Source organism: Protopterus annectens, chromosome 7.part0 (genome assembly GCF_019279795.1).
Source record: "Protopterus annectens isolate FY-2018-M chromosome 7.part0, PAN1.0, whole genome shotgun sequence".
In the NCBI taxonomy this organism is placed as follows: Eukaryota; Metazoa; Chordata; order Ceratodontiformes; family Protopteridae; genus Protopterus; species Protopterus annectens.
The window spans coordinates 161,373,277-161,394,784 of NC_056739.1; positions in this window are offsets into that span (position 1 = coordinate 161,373,277).

The following is a 21,508-nucleotide window of genomic DNA, read 5'->3' on the forward strand; positions in this document are numbered from 1 at the left end:
GTATTGTAGTGTGCAGAAATAGCAGAGGCATGAATTTTGATAGATGAAAAAGATAGGCCCTTATGTAACATCTCTGTTAGGTATTGTAAAATCAGAGGAATGTTTGGAACTGCAGAATCAAAACCCTGGGCCTGATTCCAGGAGCAAAATCTTTTCCATTTACCTGCATAAGATTTCCTGGTGCTGGGCCTTCTAGCTTCAAGGATTACGTCCATTACCTGTTTGGTAAGGGTAGAGCTGTTTAAAGACCCTGGATCCACCAGGCTGCTAGATTCAGAGTTTTGACATGGCTGTGCAGGATCTGGCCGTCTTGTTGAGACAGTAGTTGTGGAATTTGTGGCAGAATCCAGGGTGGACCCTGAGCCAGGTTCATCAGGGTGGAATACCAGAATTGCCGAGGCCAGTTGGACGCCAGTAAAATAATTTGCGGTCTGTCCTGTTTGATCTTCAGAAGTACCCGAGGTAGAAGAGGCAAAGGAGGAAAAGCATATACTGAGAGGCATTTCCAACTGAATGAAAGGGCATCCACTTTCCATGCTAATTTGTGGTAGGTCCTCATGCAGAATGTTTGAAGTTGATGGTTTTGGGGGATGCAAAAAGATCTATGTCCGGGTACTCCCATGCCTCCGTTATCATCCTAAATATCCAAACATCCAATATCCATTCGTGTGGATCTGAAAGGTTTCTGCTTAGACTGTCTGCCAGAGTGTTGTCCTTTCCTGGCAGGAATTGAGCTTGTAAGTCTACCTTGCTGGCCAGTGCTGTGTTCCACAGAGTCATGGCCAATCTGCACAGGGGGTAAGAGTGAGAGCCTCCCTGCTTGTTTATGTACCACATCACTGTCTTTATCAGTAATTGCCCTGGTAGAATAAGATCCTTGAAGGCTGTTAGGGCATTCTGTACAGCTAGCATCTCCTTCAAATTTATGTGCAGGTGCATTTGGTCCTCTGTCCAGGCACCCTGAAGACATCTCCCTTGCATGTGGGCTCCCCATGCATAGTCCGAAGCATCCGTCGTTATGACTTTATTGGCTGGAGTGGGACAGAAAGGCTTCCCCTTGTTCTGGAGACAGGCCTCGGCCCACCAAAGAAACTCTTGCTAGAGACAAGGCAAAATTGTGATCATTGTTTCCAAATTGTGGCAATGCTGAGACCATGCACTCTTGAGGTACCACTGTATCTTCCTCATATGCAGTCTTGCATATGGTATTAACAGAATGCAGGATGCCATGTAACCCAAAGCCTGCAGAATTTTTCTTGCAGTTAGCTGACTCATTGAAGCTAGGTCTTTGAAAGAAGAAGCCAGTTGCACTTTTTTGTTTGGTGTCAAGTAAGCCATCTGGGTTGTAGTGCTCAGAAGAGCACCCAGGAAAGTAATCTGTTGTGTGGGCACCAGGTTTGATTTCTTTAGGTTCACTGTGAATCCTAGGCACCGGAGAAGATGCTGCACAAAAGCCAGATGCTGAAGTAAAGTCTCCTTGTTGTCCACTTGAATGAGACAATCGTCCAGATAAGGGTATATTTGAATTCCCTTCTGTCTGCAAAATGCCATTACTGGTGCCAGGTACTTTGTAAAGACCCTGGGTGCAGTAGATAAGCCAAAGGGCAGCACAGAGAGCTGGTAATGCTTCGAGCCCACTTTGAATCTCAGGTACCATCTGCACTCTTGCCTTATGGGAATATGCAGGTAAGCTTCTTTCAAGTCCAAAGTCACCATCCAAGCGTTCTTGCTCAGCATAGGAGGCAGCTGCTGCAGAGTGAGCATCTTGAATCTTGGTATATCTAGGAAAGTGTTTAATATGGAAAGGTCCACGATTGGTCTCCATGTGTTTTCCTTCCTGGGAACCAGGAAAAGTCTTGAATAAAACCCTTGCCCCATTTCTGAATTCGGTACCAATCCTATGGCCCCCATAGCCATGATGGACTGAACTTGCTGTTGTGCCTCTGCCCATTGATGCTTTGGCAGATCTGGCCATCCATTTGGTTTTGACAAGGTATGGAAATGAAACTTGTAACCCCTTGAAACTATGTCCAGAACCTATTTGTCTTGGGTTATGCGGCTCCAATTGTGATAAAAAAGAGAGATTTTGCCTCCCAAAGGCACATCCAGGAGGGGAGCCCCTGGAGCTAGTAAGGGAGAGTCATAATGACTGTTTCCTGTAAGGTTGTGACCTTTCTCCTCCTCCCTTGGGAGAGGGGGCACTCTACTGCTTATTTCTGAAAGGGGGGCTGTGCCTGTCCTCTACCTCTGGAACACCTGTATCTGCCTCTCTGAGGTCTGTCCGAGCTCGGAAAGGACCAAGGTTTAGCTGGCCAGTTCCTGCTAAATCTAGGGGGTTGTACCTGTAGAAAATCTTTAACCGTCTGCATAGATTTGGCTTTGTCTTCCATTTTCTTTAATACCTCCTCAGCTTTGGCCCCAAACAAAACATTGTGCTGCAAAGGGGCATCTAAAAGTTTTGCCTTAACCTGATCCGGCAAACTTTGCTCCTTTAACCAAGCATGCTTTCTAATAACTGCGCCAGTTGCTGCAGCCCTGCAAGAAGCCTCCAAAGAATCAAAACCACAGTGCAGGGTATGTTTACCCACCTGCTCAGTAGCATGCAATAAATCCTGTAACTCCTTATTTTCTGCACCACCAGAAACAGCAGACATCTTTTGTTTTAACACAGACAAAAGGTATTGCTGATATTTCAACAAATGAAATTGACAATTCAAAGCTCTAACAGACAATGTAGCAGAAGTATAAACTTTTTTGCCCCATCTTTCCAAGGCTCTGGACTCTCAGTCAACGGGAATAGGATTCTTAGCAGAGGCCGCTTTAACACCCTTAGGGCCCTGAGAGATAGCTTCTGGATCAGCTGAAGGGTTCCTAAAAAGAAATTTGTGATAATCTGGAACCCTATAATACCTATCCGGTTTGACAGGAGCAGGAGGAAAAGAATCAGGAGAGAGGGACGCCTCTGTAAAAACATCATCCACAATGTCCAATACAGGGGGAATAGCCAGGAGCCTATGCTGTGGGAGCAGAAGAAAATCCCTAAGCCTTTTTTTGGATTCAGAGTATTCCTGCCCTTCCCAGTGAAAATGCTCTCTCATGTCATGCAAAGTTTCCCCAAATGAATAATCCTCTGGAGGAGAGGCTGAAGGAAGGGATTCTTCAGCATTAGAATCCTCATAAGGAGGGAAGGAATAATCCTGCTCAGAGGAAGAAGCAGAATAAATTGAAACTTGATCTGAGGAATCATAATCTGGCTCTAGTTTAGGTCTCTTGTCAAGAGGGGGATGTAAACCCCTGATCATAGTTAACAGGTCTTCAGCCATTTTAAGCATCTGTCTTTGAGGTCTAGGGCCCTGATCAGAAGGGGCCTGTGCTTGCTTCTTTGTCTTTGCCAGAGTCTTAGTCTTTGTCTTTGTCTTTGACTGCAAAACTGAAGCCATCTTTTCATGAAGCTGTGTAGGCCTGAAAACTTCCTCAGAAGCCGCTGCCTGCACAGCGGCTTCGGACCCATCTGAGGGAGCATTATCCGAAAGTCCATTCCCTGGAAATTCTGAAGGCCTCATTGGCTCCTCGTGGGAGTAGGTACAGGCAACCGGTTCAAAAGTGGCGGATGACAGGGGCTGCAAAAGCGCCTCACTGACGACCGACGAACCGGCAACTGGCTCTGGTTGAATAATGTTATCCGCTTTGGACCTCGGAGGCCTGTCTTTATCCTTGCACCTCTTATACACTCCGGTAGCCTGATAAGAATGTGACAACATATTGTAATTAAATCTTTTTCCAAAATAATGGAAGGCAAAATCATACCTATGCCTAATAGTGCGTTGGTTAAATCTAGCACAAAACCTACAATTAGCTACGTCATGGTCAGGGCCTAGGCAAGGTATACAGTAAGAGTGAAAATCCTTATGAGGTATTTGCTTCCCACAAGAAATACATTATTAACTTTTTCTGACATCGGACTGGAGCAAGAAAAAGGTTTCCCCAACGGGGTACTTAGCTTAAAGTAAGAAGTCTTCGATACAAAAGTCACCAAAAGTAAACAGGAGTCGGCCGACAGGCACTTGTGAACTGCTTTGCTACGGGCACCGCACGGCAAGAAAGACTGGGGAAAATGGCATCGGCTGAGGCCTTTATACCCCTGGCGCACTGATGTCAGGGAAGGAGCGACTTCAGCCAACATCGGACCCAGACTTTGGGACTCTGGCCGATCGAGGGCTGCTGCCAGCAGGAAGAACCCTACAGTAATGACTGCAACAGTGAACCACAATGAACATCTGGGAAGAACAGACTATATCAATTTTATGAACTGACAAATAAGCAACTAGTCCGGTATTCCACAGCAGTATTTGTTAACAGAAAGGACACATTGTGTCTATGTTCCAAATTTGGCCATGATAAAGAAACCAAAACCTATAATAATAAACATGCAGTCATATCAACAGAAGGAGTTACTTCTGATAAAAATTGTGACTGAAGGGTAAAATATTATCAACTAGGGACACCAGAGTGTTCATGGAAAATTATTATTCACCATATGCCAGGCAGAAGAGAAGTGAGTTTATCCATATATTCAGAGGATGGCAAGAAGCAGGTGTGAGATTCAAGTTGCTATAACCACCTGTCTTTGGAATATTTTATTTTCTGAAGGAACATTGACATTTTTGGATGCAGAACAAGTAAAGGAAGAAATAAAAAAAATGTTAACTCAACAAAGAAATGACCGTGTATGCAGGAAGAAACAGGCTGAATTCCATCCATTTTCAGCATGATTAAAACTAACTTTATAAAGGGTAAAGGCTGTGGGTATAGCTGTCTGTCTGGGGCACCTGCCCATATATCAAGGGATAACTTCCCTTTTTAGAAAGTGTATATAGTTATGTGTGTTTGCAGTAAATTAACAAGGGATAGGGCTACAATTAAAATGTAAACTTTTTTTGTTGTTTCTTGAGTGCCTTTATTGAAATGAAAAGTCTGGGAAACTATGACATTGTTCAAAAACAGAGAAGAGAAGCTGGAATTGCATATAAGATCAGACTGCCAAATAAGGTTGCCACCTTTCCCCTTTGGTGAAAACCAGACTGAAACCACACCCCCTGCACTGCCATAGCCTCATCTCTCTATTTCTCTCTCTCACTCTCTCTCTCTCTACCCATTCTGCTCACCTCTGTGCCCATTTTTTGATGTAAATATGCGAGTAAGAGGTAAAATGGTTTATTTTGTCTTATTTTTAAGCTTGTCGTGTTCTTCACCATATCACATATGATTTTCACAAAAAAGTTGCTTTGAGGTTGCATATTTACAAACTCTGGTATTCTGTTTGTGCTGCTAAACATAATACTGTTGTTTTTACAGTGCTTTCCAGATTACCAGGCAATCATTCTGTTTTCTTGTTAGTCTGGAAAAATACCGGATAGGTGCCAAACATTAATGCGTGAATATATGGTGCAATTTGAAAACCTATATCCAAAAAAAAAAAAGAAACTGTCATGTAGAATATGTGAAAGTAATAACATCTTATTTGAGTGACTGCCTTATCAGTCATATCACGGAATGTGAATGACATTCTAGGTATGGGCAAGAAGCAAACAGTACTGAATTATATTAAAGGGAACAAATAGCAATCACTGAGCAAGTGAATGGCAAAGAAAGGATTTCAGAATAATTATTCAGCAGAGTATCAGGGACAAATTAAAATGAGGGTAATAATATTGATTGTGAAGGGGGCGCCAATAATGATAAAGGAGGAGAATAAATACTATAGTGGTAGATTTGTGGTAATAAGAGGTTATTAGCAAGGAAGGAGGATTACAAATGCATGTATTTTTATATTCCACCTAAAACTAATACTAAGGAGTTTAGGAGAATTATGGGAGAGGTAATTAGTTTCTAGCAGTGAATATTATTCAGTAGTAGGGGCCAGAAGCTGCAAAAGGAGGACCTAAAAGGGGAAATATAACAAAACAGAGTAGATTTCTGAAGAAATACATGAGAATACTTGAAACAGAAGTTGTGAAATTAATAGCAGGAACCCAGACAGAATTTACATATTATTCCCCAAAGCACAATAACTGGGCTTGACTAGACAGAAATTATTTATTTGGAGCATTGGTATTTAATTGGAAGCCTTGAAACACATCCAATAACTATTTCAGACCACGTGCCAGTAAAGTCTAAATTAAAGATGCAGGACAATTAAGTAAAACTGAGACACTGCTGCATTTCTACTTACCTTTTAAAAAGAGATGATTTTAAGGACTTGGTAGGGGAAACAGTTCGAGTTATTAGGGAAGATATATATTTCTTTGGAAGGGATAGCTGAGGAATGGGATGAAATGAAAATGGGAATTAAAAAGTATGGTAGAAATGAAAAGGAGACATGGGAAAAACCAGCAGGAATTATTTAGAGGAATTAAAAAATGTAGATGAAGGGGAATCTCAATGAACAAGAGAAGAGCAGAGCAATTTTTGAGTGATACAGGGAAAATAATGAAGTATTTGGATAATATGCATAAGTTTAAAAAGGTTGCTTTTAGGCAAGTATTTTTATAACAACACCAAAGCTCAAAAATTATTAGTACATTGACTTAGGTAACAGAAAGAGGTGTTACCAAACTTATGGAGCCTATGTCTAGAAAAATGACCAGAAACCGTATAGAAGTATTACAGATATTTCAGAAATTGTATGAAAACCTGTATAGAGCAGATGAATGGGGAAATAAAGATAAACACAAATTTAAATATTTATGGAAGACTTAAATATGCCAAGGGTAGAGACAAATGAATGCCAAGAATTAATAGCTGAGGGGATTAGATAAAACTAGTGATGAATAATCAGTCAACAGGGAAGTCTCCAGGAACAAATGACATTCCTTTGAAAATCTGGTTAGTAGAAGGGAAGAAAGTGATAAAGATTTGGAAGATTTTCTCTAAGAATATTTTAAAAGAATGGGACAATACCAGCATCTTGGAAGAAATATCTAAAGGCTGTACTACTCAGAAAGAACAAATATATTTTTAATCCAACTTCATTGAGACCATTTCTAATTTTAAACCATGATTCTAGAGTATTTATGTCTATATTGGCTAAGAGAGTAGGTAAGGTGTTGCCAAAACATGACATGTATGGATCATTGTGATTTTTGTGCGGGGGCGGGGGGGGGGCAAACATTTGACAGCTTTAACAGAATGATCATGATCAGGGATGTAAGAAAGCCTATTGTTGTTGATGGGTCTTAATGCAGAGAAGGCAATTGATGGGAGCAGCTGGGATTTTATGAGTACGGTAATGTCTGCTTTTGTTTATCCCAATAGAATAATGGGATTAATGGGATTAAATGGGAAGCTATATGAAAGGTCAAATGCAAGAATCAAGATGAGAGGGTTACTCTCTGACAACTGTGCTTGAATAGAGGAACAGGCTGTGGTGTCCTCCTTCTCTTTATTACTTCCCTCATACTTAGAGCAGTTGGCAAAGAAAATGAGGTACTCACAAATTCAAGGGTATAACCAGTATAGTCAATAAACAGTAGCCTTATTTGCAAATGATATAATTTTGTACTTGATAAATTCATAAAAATATTTCAATGCTGTGGGACAGTTTGAGACAGTTTTAATTTTTTTTCAAGATACAAAATAAATTAAGGTAAAACAAACACCATAGACATAAAGTATATCCCCACACATGAATTGTTTTAGCAATACCCATATTTATAGAGACATGCTAAGATAAAGTATTTAGGTGTATTGATTAAAAAAGAATTCTAAGAATATATAGGGAGAAACTAAACAAAAGATAATAAAAAGTGAGAAGTTTGGAGCTCTTGACTATGGCTATGGGTAGCAAGGTACAAGCAGTGAAAATGTCTGTAGTCTCTTTAGTATTATATAGAGATCAGGCATATGCTTATCAACCAGAGAAGATGCTGTGGACCATAATTAATAAAGAATTGCAGGAATTTATTTGAGAGGGAAAGAAGTCAAGATTCAAGTGGGATATGTTGCTTCTCACATCAGAACAAGGTGGTTTAGGATTACGAGATTTAAAAGATACTTTAGATCTACAAGTTAAGGCTCATATAAGTAAAACAGGCAGAAGACTACAAATCAAACTGGAAAGAAATAAAATAAAATAATGTTTAAATGGGGAGGGTTACCAAATAAGGAGAGAAAATGGTTTTGGATGCAAAACAATAACAATGATACAGAATATTATATTTACAAAGTAGCAGAAACCATTTTGAGAACTAAGCCATCACCAAAATGAAGAAAGGAGATTTTACCAAGATAGATTTCCGCAAGTATGGGACATAGAAAGTAGGCAAGAAGGAAATGGAATTTATTGAAGAAAATTAACAAAGGAACCAGGGTACTGGGAGAAAATAAGCATGGAGAAAGTCATAGAGTGTAATAAGGCCAAGCAGAAGTTTGGATTGTGGGTTGGAAACTGCCTCTTCTACCAGAGATTGATAAGACAGTGTAGGGAAAGAGAAATGGATGGGGAGTATTAAATAAAAGACCAACTCTGGTTACATTTGCAGCTGAATCTTTAAAAGATGCAGTTAAAAAGGGATAATTAGTATGTCATATAAATAATGCATAGTAACTATTAAGAATCAATTCGAATAATTTCGAAAAAACTGGGAAATGAGAATGGAAAACCAATACACAAAGGAATAATGGAAGGATATGTACATGGCTCCCACATATGCAACCAAGTGTAGAAGGTTTAGGATTTTTGCATGAAATTTTTCTATAGCTAGACAACAATTGTTGGAGGTATGGTGGGAAAGAGAGGGGTAGCTGGGTACATGTGTTTTGGGAAAGAAATAATGTCTAGATTTTAAAAATTCCCTACAGGGTATTTTGTCAAAAATGTTAGGGGAACAATTTTTTGTAATTAAGGTAATAATTTTTTGAGCTGGGATATAGAAACTGAATTGTCTAGACATAGTAAAAGTTTAGTGCTTTTGGCTGCCAAAAAAGTCTTTTTCTTCTTCTTTCAGCTTTTCCTGGTTAGGGGTCGCCACAGCGGAACTCCGGTCCGCTAATGATTGGCAGTGGATTTTTATGGTGCTGAGTTGCCAGCCCGACGCCCAACCTTCAAAGAATACACACCCATTAACGCATGCACCTACCTGCATGTCTTTAGACACCATTCAACTGCGGGGAGGACATGCAGACTCCACACAGAAGGCGCTCCAGCCAAGAAACGAATGGAAGAACCTCTTGCTGTGAGGCGACAATGCTAACCGCTGCACCACTGTGGCCATTTAGCTGCCAAAAAAGTAATTACTAGAAAATGGAAATCACAAGCTACACTAATTATAAAATAATTATTGAAGGTTGTAAGGGAGATAAAAGAATTGTAGGTAGCATCTTTAGAAAAAGGAAATAGCAAACTACATAGAAATAAATGGAATCTGTGAGAACAATAGCTGCACAATAATACTTAGGAGGAGGAGTGAAATTTCATGGAAGGCAGGATTTGAATCATCTATGTGATGTTAAACTGAATAATGATTGTTAAGAAAGAATTCATACATGTTTAATGCATAAAAAGGAGGACAATTTTGTAATAGTCTGTTTTATCTTTTATATCTGTATGTATATGGATATAGGGCATTGGATCAAATGACCAGCTACACAGACACCCAAATAACTGACATAATAATGTTGAAACAACAAATGCCAACATGTTTTGTGTATGCATCAGGAATTACTCCAGAGCGGCTTAAATAAAACACAAGTGTTTTTGTAGAGAGGCAAGCCCCGCTGCACCTCCCCCCGACACCCTATACTAACAATATATACTAACTCTGAGAGTGTAAAGTGTGCAGGTAATAAAAGTGTTTAATAAAAAGGTTCTGACCAAACTTCAACTGTGTCTTGCAAAGGTAGTGCTGGAATTCTAACCTATGGACTGAGTGTACTTGGTATATTCAGGGGAAACCAGCAGCGAAACAAGACATGTTATTGTAGGCCTCTTCTAGTCTATGTATATGCAGTAGCATGCAGATTTATAGAAAAGTGGGATGAGTGCATGAGTACAGGTGATAAGAATATCAAGGCAATAGGAAACAGTGCAGTCTAAGTTAGGAAAGATGTGACATAGTAAAGTATTCTTAAACTTTGGCGAGTTTAAAAGATCATAGATTTGATCTGAATGTCAAAGTTTAGCTCCTTATTTATGATAAGAATTAGTACCCTGAAAAGTCTACAAGATCAGTGTTGATCGCACCACATATAATCTAATTAAACTAAAACATATGCTAATTCTCCTATAGGCGTATAAAAATAACCAGTGCATTTCCCTTTTTATATATTTTTATTTTTTTACAATTTTTGCCATCTACCCTCACCTCCAGTACTGAATATCCATCTTCTTCCATCTCCTACTGATCCACCTGGTCCTTCCTTTTGGGATTGCAAGATCCTGCTGTGTTCTTAACAGCCTCTAACAGCAGCTAAGGTGTCCTGAGTGACATACCCTAAGAGAAGTTGCCAATTTTGTATGTTATCAAGGCTACATTGTAGGGAATGTCCAGCATCCAACTTAATGCAGACAAAGCAAATTATGGGAGATTCACCAGCATAGTGGAGATGAGTTTGAGTTCAACATGGTGCTCCTTTAAATTGTTGACAAAACACTGAAAAACAAGGTTCCCAGCACAAATTCCTAGGAACACCTGGAACAGCTGAAAGAGGGGAGGAGATAGAAAGCAGCTTGCTTTTTCTACTAGTTAACTTCATAATTACTGGACAATGTTGAGGCAAGAAGACAGATAAGCAAGCATATTCAGCTAGAACCTGTGTTGATAGAGGCTACAGTTTTGGTGTTGTAAAATTTTACCTAAATCAAGTACCCTATAACATTTTTAGATATATAAATGAAATAAAACATATAAAAGAGTTAGAAGAAACAGAACAGGTGTCCAAAGTGATGCACAGTTGTATGTTAGCTATCTGATTAGAGTTTTTTAGCATGTGCCCTATATTACTTCTTCTTCTTCTTCTTCTTCTTTCGGCTTCTCATGGTTAGGGGTCGCCACAGCGGATCACCTGTCCGCTCATGATTGGCAGTGGAGTTTTACAGTGTCGAGTTGCCAGTCCGGCACCCAACCTTCCACAGAAGGCACACACACGCACTCACACCTAGGGCCAAATATTACTAAATATATATTAATGTGTTGTACCACTAAACAGAAAGTATTTTTCTAGAGGCACAAGGCAGCAAAGTGGGAGATAATTTTTCAAATTAAATATAGCTATATCACTGTCTCTATTGTCTATTCATGCATGGGCAGCTCATGGTACTGAACTGCTGGACTGTTGTCCTCACATAGTAATTTGAGCATTTTTTTCAACAGTCAGCCTTCCCATTTGGGTATAAGGAGTTGTGAGCTCTGTATAAAAAGTCAGCTGACTCATTTGGGCTATTTTTAAAACAGCCAATCATTTATGCATATGTCCCCAAAGAATAGGGGGTGATTATTTCTTATTATAGGTTGTCCTGCCATTTTGGGGGCATACAAATGATGTTTCATTGGGGTTCTGTTTGGGCTGCACGATGAAGCAATGAGCAGCCTTTCCCACTGTCTCAGCCTGCTTCAGATTACTGCATCCTCAGGCAGACTAAATCAAAACTGAAACAAAAAGTGAATTGACCTACAGAGTTGACTGCACGTCAGGGACAAAAAAAGTGTTTTTTTAATTAAATATTTTTCAAATTAAAATCCACCATCCCCATTGCCATCCAGCCTGAAGGGCATTAAGTATTTTTGATAGTTAACATTGTACACATGTGTGTATGTGTATGCAGAGAGGGTTGCATTGAGTTGCACTGTATGTCTCTGATAGCAACTGGCAGTTACTCTCAGAAGCATGTTATGGCAGGGTGAGAGGGGCAACATCCCTGGACACAAAATGTTCAGTGATCACTGTCAGCCATCCATCATCCCAATCAGTCTTTGAAAAATTGGTATTGCATCTGTGGTCAAACTTAAGTGCTGCAGCACTCCATGTGTTGTCTAAACTGCAGCAAATCTTTGCTACATTTGTAGCAAGTATGAAAGACAGGCACAGCACGGACTCATGGTTAAAAAAGATAAATAAAAAGCTTTTAATAGTAAAATGATACAAGCAGATGAAAAGCCTCTGGCATGTTAGAGCAATGTAGGTAAGGGAAGTTGGCAAGCCAGATCCGTAACTTCAGGATAAGGATTAGCTCTAAGGGCTGCATCGGTCGGGCTCAAGAGTGAAGTGGGGCTGGGCACGTGCAGAGGCTGGATGAGGTGTCACCCACTCGCTGTGCCCCCCCCCCACCAGAGGGGGCTGGGGGCTGTTGGCAGCGACTCTGGATGCATGCTGAGCCCATCCTGTGGACATCCCCAACTGTGGCGCTGGTCCTGACCCAGCATCCTGCATTGTCTGGCAGCTAGCAGCTGACTTAGAACAGGATTGGACCGGGTGGATAAGACTGTTTAATTAAAATAAAGCATCATGAAGGCCTGATATATTTGTTGACACAATGTGATTTCTGCCCTCTGCTCTGAATGTCAAAGTTACAAAATTCAATAAACCACAGCTAAACAGCTGGAGTAACTATGACTCTCTTAAGGTAATCAAATGCCTCATCATCTAATTAGTGATGCACATGAATGGATGAAAGAAATTCCCGCTGTCCCTATCTATTATCTAATGAAACCACAGCCAAGGGAATGGGCTTGGCAGAATCAGTGGAGAAAGAAAACCCTGTTGAGTTTGACTCTAGTCTGACACTGTGAAGAGACATGTGAGGTGTAGAATAAGTGGGAGGCTTTGGCTGCCAGTGAAATACCACTACACTTATCATTTTGTCATTTACCCAGTGAGACGGGGGAGGTGGCAAGCCCCACCGGGGGTTTCGCTTCTGGCTCCAAGTGTGCAGGCATCAGGAGCAACCCCCTCTGGGGACAGTGACAGGTGGGGAGTTTGACTGGGGCAGTACCCCTGTCAAAGAGTAACACAAGTGTCCAAAGGCGAGCTCAGAGAATACAAAAACCTCATGTGCAGTAAAAGAAAAAAAGCTTGCATGATCTTCATTTTCAGTATGAATACAGACCATGAAGTGGGGCCTCACAGTCCTTCTGGCTTTTTGGGTTTTAAGCAGGAGGTGTCAGAAATGTTACCACAGGAATAACTGGCTTGTAGCGGCCAAGCATTCATAGTGATGTCGCTTTTTGATCCTTCAGTGTCGGCTCTTCCTATCATTGTGAAGCAGAATCTACCAAGTGTCGGATTGTTCACCTACTATTATAGGTTCATAGGTAAGTACTAGGCTATCGGCCCAAGGGCCTAAGTAAGCCTAGCCAACAAGGTTCCCTGGCTTACGCCACCCAAGAAACTTAATTTCCTGTGCCCCTGTTGAGCAGAGCCACAGAAGTGATCCCCGGGGTATATTTCTTATTTCCCATCCACTCATCAAGATTTCTCTTGAAGAGTGCTAATGAGGAACATTGCTTGACATAGATGGGTAGCTTGTTCCAGAATATAGGAAGTCTCTGGGACAGGAATCTATCCCTCCAGCATGTCCTGTTTATTGTGGTGACAAGGTTTAGGTCCCTAGAGCGTGTTGCTCATAGGGACTGGGATTTCTTTAGGTGTAGCATGTCCAACAGTTCTGAGTTTAACATAGCTTTATATGTTAGGCAGAGATCTTCTCGGAGTAGGCGATATGCTACAGAGTAAAGCTGGAGTTGTTTGAGACAGTCAGTGTAGAGCATCTGTTTGAGGCCAGTAATCCTCTTTCTGAGGTGCTTCTGTGGCCTTACCAGCTGCTGCAGATGTCTTGTGAGGTACATTCCAAAAGGGGCATTGTACTCTATAATGGGTCTAATGAATGCCGAGTAGAGGGGGACAATTACCTCTTTTTTCCTGGATGAGAACCCTTTTGTGGTGAGGTGTGCCACATAGAAGGATTTCCTGACTAATGTGGTGATGTGATTATCAAAGGAGAGACTACAGTCCACCTGGGTCCCAAGGTCTCTTATAACACATTTGGCATTAAGTAGACTGCTGTTTATGTGGTAGTTCATGGGGTACAGAGTTTTTAACAAAGGGGATGACAATGCACTTTTTGGCATTGAGCTTGAGGCCATGCCTTTGACACCAGGCATCTGTCTCAGTGAGGCCCTTCTGTATGATGCCCAAATTATTTGGGGACTTGACTATGGCTCCTAGTTTGCAGTCATCTGCAAACTTCATTAGACAGAGGCCTTCTGTGTTAGTCTGTACTTCAGAGAAGTAGATTCCAGAAAGGAGAGGTCCCAGAACTGAACCCTGTGGTACTCCATTTGTCACTGGTTTGAAGTCAGATTTGGAGTCTGCAACTTATACAGTGTGGGTTCTATCAGTGAGCCAGTTGGCAACCCATCTTGTGATGTAGAGATTTATACCTAGTTTAGTGAGTTTAGCTATAATTCCAGAATGGGGGATGGTGTTGAAAGCCTTAGCAAGGTCAAGATAGGCTGTGTGAACCACATTACCCTCGTCTACGGCTTTGGTGACTGCCTTAAAGAAGTCGATCAGGTTCAGAAGGCATGATCTGCCTTTCACTAACCCGAACTGGGTGGGGTTCAGAGTTTGGAGGTTACCAATGTCTTTGTTTATGAGTTCCATGATGATACATTCCATGGCCTTGCAGACCAGGCTCGTCAGGCTAATAGAGCAATAGTTCCCAGGATCAGTGGTGGCTCCCCCTTTGTGGAGTGGGATAACTGTTGCTGTGTGCCATTCAGTGGGCACAAAGCCTGACATAAGTCTATGATTGAACATGGTGCTTAGGTGGGGAGCCAGTTCATTCTGAAGTTCGTGTAAAACACAACCTGGGATGTTGTCCGGTCCCATGGATGCTGTGTTTTTGGTTTTAGAGAGTGCAGCTTTTACCTGCATAGATGTGATTACAGGGACTCTGCATTCTTCCTATATAGATATGGGCCCTTTAGGGGGTGAGAGGGGGGTAAAGTTAGCACTGAACCTATCTGCCAGGATGTTGGCAATATGAGTTGGTTCTGTAATTTTCGTGCCATTATGCTGTAACTCAGAGCAGATCTGGGTGTTGCCATTGAGATTCTTGACATAGCTATAAGAGTGCTTTGTGGTTGCCCTTAGAATCAGTGGCAATTTTGTTTTCATAGCTAGCTTTGGAGGATCTTATAAGGGATCTCAGCTTCTTACTGAGGCTGACCAGGGAGCTCCTCCACTCATGAGATTTTACTCTCTTTTTCAACAGTTTCTTCCTTCTGTTGTAGAGTATGTTTATGGCAGGGGATCACCAGATTGGCTTCCTTTTTTGGAGGATAGTGTCTTGGTTCTGTTTGGGATAGCATAATCCATGCACTCATGTAAGTGTTTATAGAGTGCATTTGTGTAGGATTCAGCAGTCGTAACTGTATTGTCCATCTGCATGGGTATCATGAAGTTCGCCACTTCTTTCTTAAGAAGCATGAAGTTGGTTTTGGAGACATTTTTTACCATGGTTTCCTTAATGGTGGGTGGGGGCAGGATGCGGATATCTTGGGTGATTAGCTTATGGTCGGATCTGAACACCAGTCACTCATGTTGGTAATGACTAGGTCTAAGATATTGTTGCCCCTGGTGGGGGTGTGGATAAGTTAATCCAGGGCATTGGAATTTATGAATTCCAGAAAGCGTTGAGCGAAGGAGTTGGTACATGAGTAGTTTTCCTAGTTAATGGTGGGATAGTTGAAATCGCTGATTATTAGGGTGTTTGGTTGAATCCTAATATTTTCCAGTATATCAAGAAAAGAGGAGTGGGAATCCTGGGGCATGGTGGGAGATCTGTAGCAAGCTACAATTTGGATTGCAGTTTTGCCCAGAGTTAGTTGCACTTGGATAACCTTGGATGCATTATGCTGCGCAACTAGCCTGGAGGTGTGGATATCCTTAATGAATACAGACACACCTTCGCCTTTGGTGTTCTGGTCCAGGTTAGATGGCCAAAAAGTGTGGTATGAGTTATAGCCTGGTAATGCAGGGGTGCTCTCTACAGCCTTGAACCAGGTCTCAATCACTGCACAGATATCGATGTTCTCCATTTTAAGGAGTGCCTCGAGTCAGTGCGTTTTGAGATTTAGATGTCTAGCATTGAGTAGCATTACCCTCAGTTTTTGCTTGCCTGTTCCTGTTACAGTGGTGAATTTGTCATTTGAACCTTGCCTAAAAAAAAGGCACTATAGGGGCAGCAAAACCCTTAGCCAGTATCTGGAATCCCAGGGGTGACAGGTGCAGGCTATCTCTGGCAAAGCATCATGGTCTGTCGACCATGTCAGCCCAGGCAGACAGATACTGGATCCCCTTAGAATGACACCAGAAGCTAACAAATTGTTGAATTCAATCATTTTATCCTTGTACTGCGGTATCATTCTGGGTGATGGCAGTATGCTACTCAGGGCTAGGGTCATACCTGCCTGGGCTACAAGATCGGAGATCTCTTCCATGTCTCTTTTCATGTAGTCCAGGGAGGTACATCTCAGGTCGTTCACACCAACATGAACAATGACAGAGTCATAGTTGTACTTGTTGTGGCCTGACCTGAGTGCATGGGTTATGTGGTGGATCCTGGCACCCGAAAGGCAGCTGACAGTAACCTTCTCCTTGTTTAGCCTAGTGAGGGGGACATCAGTGTGCCTGATTATAGAGTCACATATGTCTAATGTGTTGGGTACTTTGGTTTGCCTTATGGACTGTGGTTTATTGGCACACTAAGTCTGTGGGCTATGTGTCATTTGGGTTGTGTTGGGGGTGGAGGTTGCTTGCGGTTCTGCTTTGGAGGTCTCTGTTGCTTGAGCAGATTATTATTCAGAGCCTCTGTGAATGATTTTGTGTTTCTACATGTGGATTTTGGTGGTGTCGGTTTAGTGGGACTATGTGATGAGTGTGGTGTGGTGCAAGTGTTTACCTTCTCCTGACTGTCAAGTTCAGTCTTGGGTGGAGAGAGCTTTATCTCCAGTTTGGCTACATAAGTGCATCTCTCACAGGTTGTGGTGTTGGGTGGCAGGAGGAGAGGATTGTTTGTGTACATGAGGCAATTGCTACATTGCCTCAAGATGCCCAGATTCATCAGATAGACAGGAGAGAACACTGGGAGCTCACCCTTGGATATGCCTGAAAAAAAAACTACTTCCCTCTAGACAAGTGAGGAAAGTGAGTATAACAGCTGTTTTTCTCTAAGCAAGTGAGGAAAGTCCAAAAACTGTTTTTCTCCAGGTAAAGAGGAAGGTTGAGTGCTGTAGTAATTTGTAGCTTATTTAGTGCTAACAAGTTCTGAACAAGTGCTGAGCATGAATAAGCAAATTCTAGTGCTAAAACTGAGAATCTGTACCTGGATCTTGTGATAGATAGGCTACCTAGTGCTTACCACTCCCACTGATAAGCTAGAATGCTTCCCTCTAACACAGAAAGGCTTGGGGGGCTCAGAATCTTACAAACAGCCCTGGATACAGCAAATCTGTATCTGGACTAGATAAGCTACAGGAAAGGCGAGAAACAAGTGCAAACACAGGCTTTTAAACCACAAAGTTGAAACAGATGGAAAAACTGCCCAAACGGCCAATAAACTACAATTTCTGGGCCAGAAACAACTCTTGTGGTAGATAGGCTACCTAGTGCTTACCACTCACATTGATAAGCTAGAAGGCTTCCCTCCAACACAGAAAGGCTTTGGGGGCTCAAAAGCTTACAAACAATCCTTGATACAGCAAATCTGTATCTGAAATTGACTAGTTACAGGAAAGGCAGGAAACAAGTTTAGAAAATTTTTTTTTGGAAAGTGGAAAGGGAGAAAGAATAAACAGAAGATAATTCAAAATGAAGGACCTAAGTGGATTGCCCTTCACAAATTTTCTCTCTGTATTAGGTAGAATGAGCTAGTGACACTAGACTGGAATAGAGCTGGGATAGAGCTGAACAGATGGGACTGGTAGGAGTGTCTGAAGTCAAAATATGATCTCACTATACTCGGTTGAGTGAGCAAATGAGATAAACCCAGGAGGAGTGTTCAAACACAAATTTATAGGATGGGCGGGCAATTCCACAGCCACCATGATTAATACCAAAACAAGAACAGGGAGGGTGGGTGGGAAACTAACTACAGAGACAGAGAGAGACCACAGTATTCTATGAAACAATTAAATAGAAAAATAAATAAGTACAGAGAGACACAGACCAATGAAACAATTAAATACACAGAAAAATAAAATGCAGTACAATCTTTAGCACTGCAAGTTTGTATTTAACTCAGCTAGTAATGCAGTTGATGATAGGTATGTAGCAGAAGCCAAACAACTCAGATATTGAGCAGTAATAAATTCAAAGATATGTGACTAACACTTATAAATACAGAGAAACCCTCTAGGCTAAGAGTTTAACATTGAATATCAATGAAGTGAAACACAATAGCCTCCAATAACTGCAGAGACAGAGAGAGATCACAGTATTCTATGAAACAATTAAATATAAATATAAATAACTACAGAGAGACACAGACCAATGAAACAATTAAATACACAGAAAAATAAAATGCAGTACAATCTTTAGCACTGAAAATTTTCACTTAACTCAGCTAGTAATGCAGTTGATTGTAGGTATGCAGCAGAGGCTAAACAACTCAGATACTGAGCAGTAATAAATTCAAAGATATGTGACTAACACTTATAAATACAAAGAAACCCTCTAGGCTAAGAGTTTAACATTGAATATCAATGAAGTGAAACACAGTAGCCCCCACTAACTGCAGACACAAAGAGAGACAAGAGTATTCTATGAAACAATTAAATAGAAAAATAACTACAGAGAGACACAAACCATAATATTCAATGAAACAATTAAATACACAGAAAAATAAAATGCAGTACAATCGTTAACGCTGCAAGTTTGCACTTAACTCAGCTAGTAATGCAGTTGATTGGAGGCATGTAGCAGAAGCCAAGCAACTCAGATTTTGAGCAGTAATAAATTCAAAAATATGTGACTATCACTTATAAATACAGAGAAACCCTCAAGTCTAAGAGTTTAACACTGAATATCAATAAAACACAATAGCCCCCACTAACTGCAGAGACAGAGAAGGGAATGTGAACTGGGGTTAGACTGTCATGAGACAGGTTAGTTTTACCCTACTGATGATGTGTTGTTGCGATAGTAATCCAAGATTTTTTTTTATTAAAATGTGCAGACAGGGTATAAACTGTAGCAACAATTTACATTTGTAGCAAGCAGTTTGCTAGAGTTGAAATAAAGACTTTTTTTGTTGTTTTAACAAATACATGAGCACCATAGCACTCCGTACAAGCAGGGTATAAACTGTAGCAACTGTTTGCTACATTTGTTTTATAGAAGGCAATCTGTTACATTTTAAAAGAAAAAAATTATGTTTGTTTTATTTTAAATGTGTGGAAGGAAGACGTCAGGCAGGGCACAGAAACGGGACCTGAACGGCCAGGGGAGGAGGGTGTGTGTGTGTGTGTGTGTGTGTGTGTGTGTGTGTGTGTGTGTGAGTGTGTGTGTGTGTGTGTGTGTGTGTGATGCATCTGACTACCTAGTTGGTATGTCAATAGAAGAAGTAGTTTTTTCATTTTTTATTTTATTTTTTTTTTATTATGATTATTTTTTTATCTTCATTGTAAGAGCTGTGGGGGGTCTTGGACCTAACTATAATAAACCGATGGTGTTGTAGCCATCAACTTATTACAGTAAAGTATGTGCTTTTTTTGATCTTCAATAGAAGAGCTAACTGGGGGACGGGCACATGGACCTCAGTGTAATAAGACATTCTACTGTATATAATATGTATATGAATGGGGAAATACCCTTAGATGTATTAGAATATCTGAATATGTCGACACCTAAAATTTCCATCATATATGGTGTCACTAAAAATCATAAGACTATAAGCAAACCTCCATTAAGACCTATAGTTTCCATGAGAGGGTGGGTCACTGAACCTATCTCAAAGTATTTTGAAAACAAACTTAGTTTTACAGACTTCAACAACAATTGTGAAGGATACAGCTGACTTTTTACAACAATTATATAATTGGTCAAGAAACAATAATATAATAGATTGTTATTTTATAACTTTGGATGTTGATTTTTTTATTTATTTTGATACCTAATGAAGATGGAATAGAATACATCAGAGAATATATCTTGTGGGAAACTATTTTTACTACATCAGAAGTAAATGCAATGTGTGCACTGTTGAATATAGTGTTGATGAGTAATGTTTTCTTGTTTCGTAATAGATATTACAGACAACAGAAAGATGTGGCCATAGGCACATTCATGGTCAACACCTGTGTGACTATTGCTATGAGTGCATGGGAAAATGAACATGTTTTCTCAGAACAACGCAACCAGTATTATTGTAATATATTATTTTATAAGAGATCTGTGGACAATTTATTCATAATTTGGGCAGGTTCACTGGTCTTACTTGAAGAATTTATAATTTATATAAACACTACTACCAATTTTTGAAATTAAAAAAAATTTACATTTTCCCAGATATATTGTTTAGATATAAGACTTATTAAAAATATAATAGGAGGACTAGAACTACCTTATATGAAAAGAAATTGAGAAAGAACACATATTTACATTGAACCAGTATGCATCCCCCTCATATTTTGAAAAATATAGTTAAAAATCAAATGGTGCAAATGGCCAAATTAACTACAACAGATGAGTAGCTGCCACATAGAAACAGAGAGATTTTACAAATGAGACGTCATGAGATTAGACCAATTTTCTCTGAGAAAAGAGATTCTCAGCAAATACAAGATTGCAAGACAAATTTTAAATCCAAATGTAGATGTATATTAACTTATAACAGTAATACTCCCCAGGTTATAAATATTACTAAGAAGTATTGGTCAATGGTACAGTAACTACCGCAATTTAAAGTGGCAGCAAGTGGAGATCTTAGTTTTGCATATAAAAGATCAATAATTTAAAGAATTTGTTATGTTACAAAGAACAAATACAAACCTTAAATTGTATTAGAAGTACAAAACATGGTATGTTTAAATGTAATAAATGCACATATTGTAAATTTACATGCATACATACAAATACTGTATTTCAAGCATGGGCATTAATACCCTTCTAGTTTGCCAATATACCAAAACACTTGTTCCCATAATAAATGTCTAGGCTGTTCTTAAAAATATCTAAACTAGTACTTGCTTTAATTTAATTTGGTAGTCTGTTCCACGCATCAGCACTCTGTCAGAGAACCAATTAGTACACTTCTCATTCCTATAGAATCTTATACATAGATTGTCTGATGATTCTCTAGTACTTTTTGATAACTCCATGTATTCCCAGATATAGTTATCTCTAAATGCCTTATATATCCGAATAAGATCCCCTCTTAGACATCTGTAAGAGACACTGTAGAAGTTCAGATATTTTAGTATTTCATAATAACTTACAGGTAAATTCATTC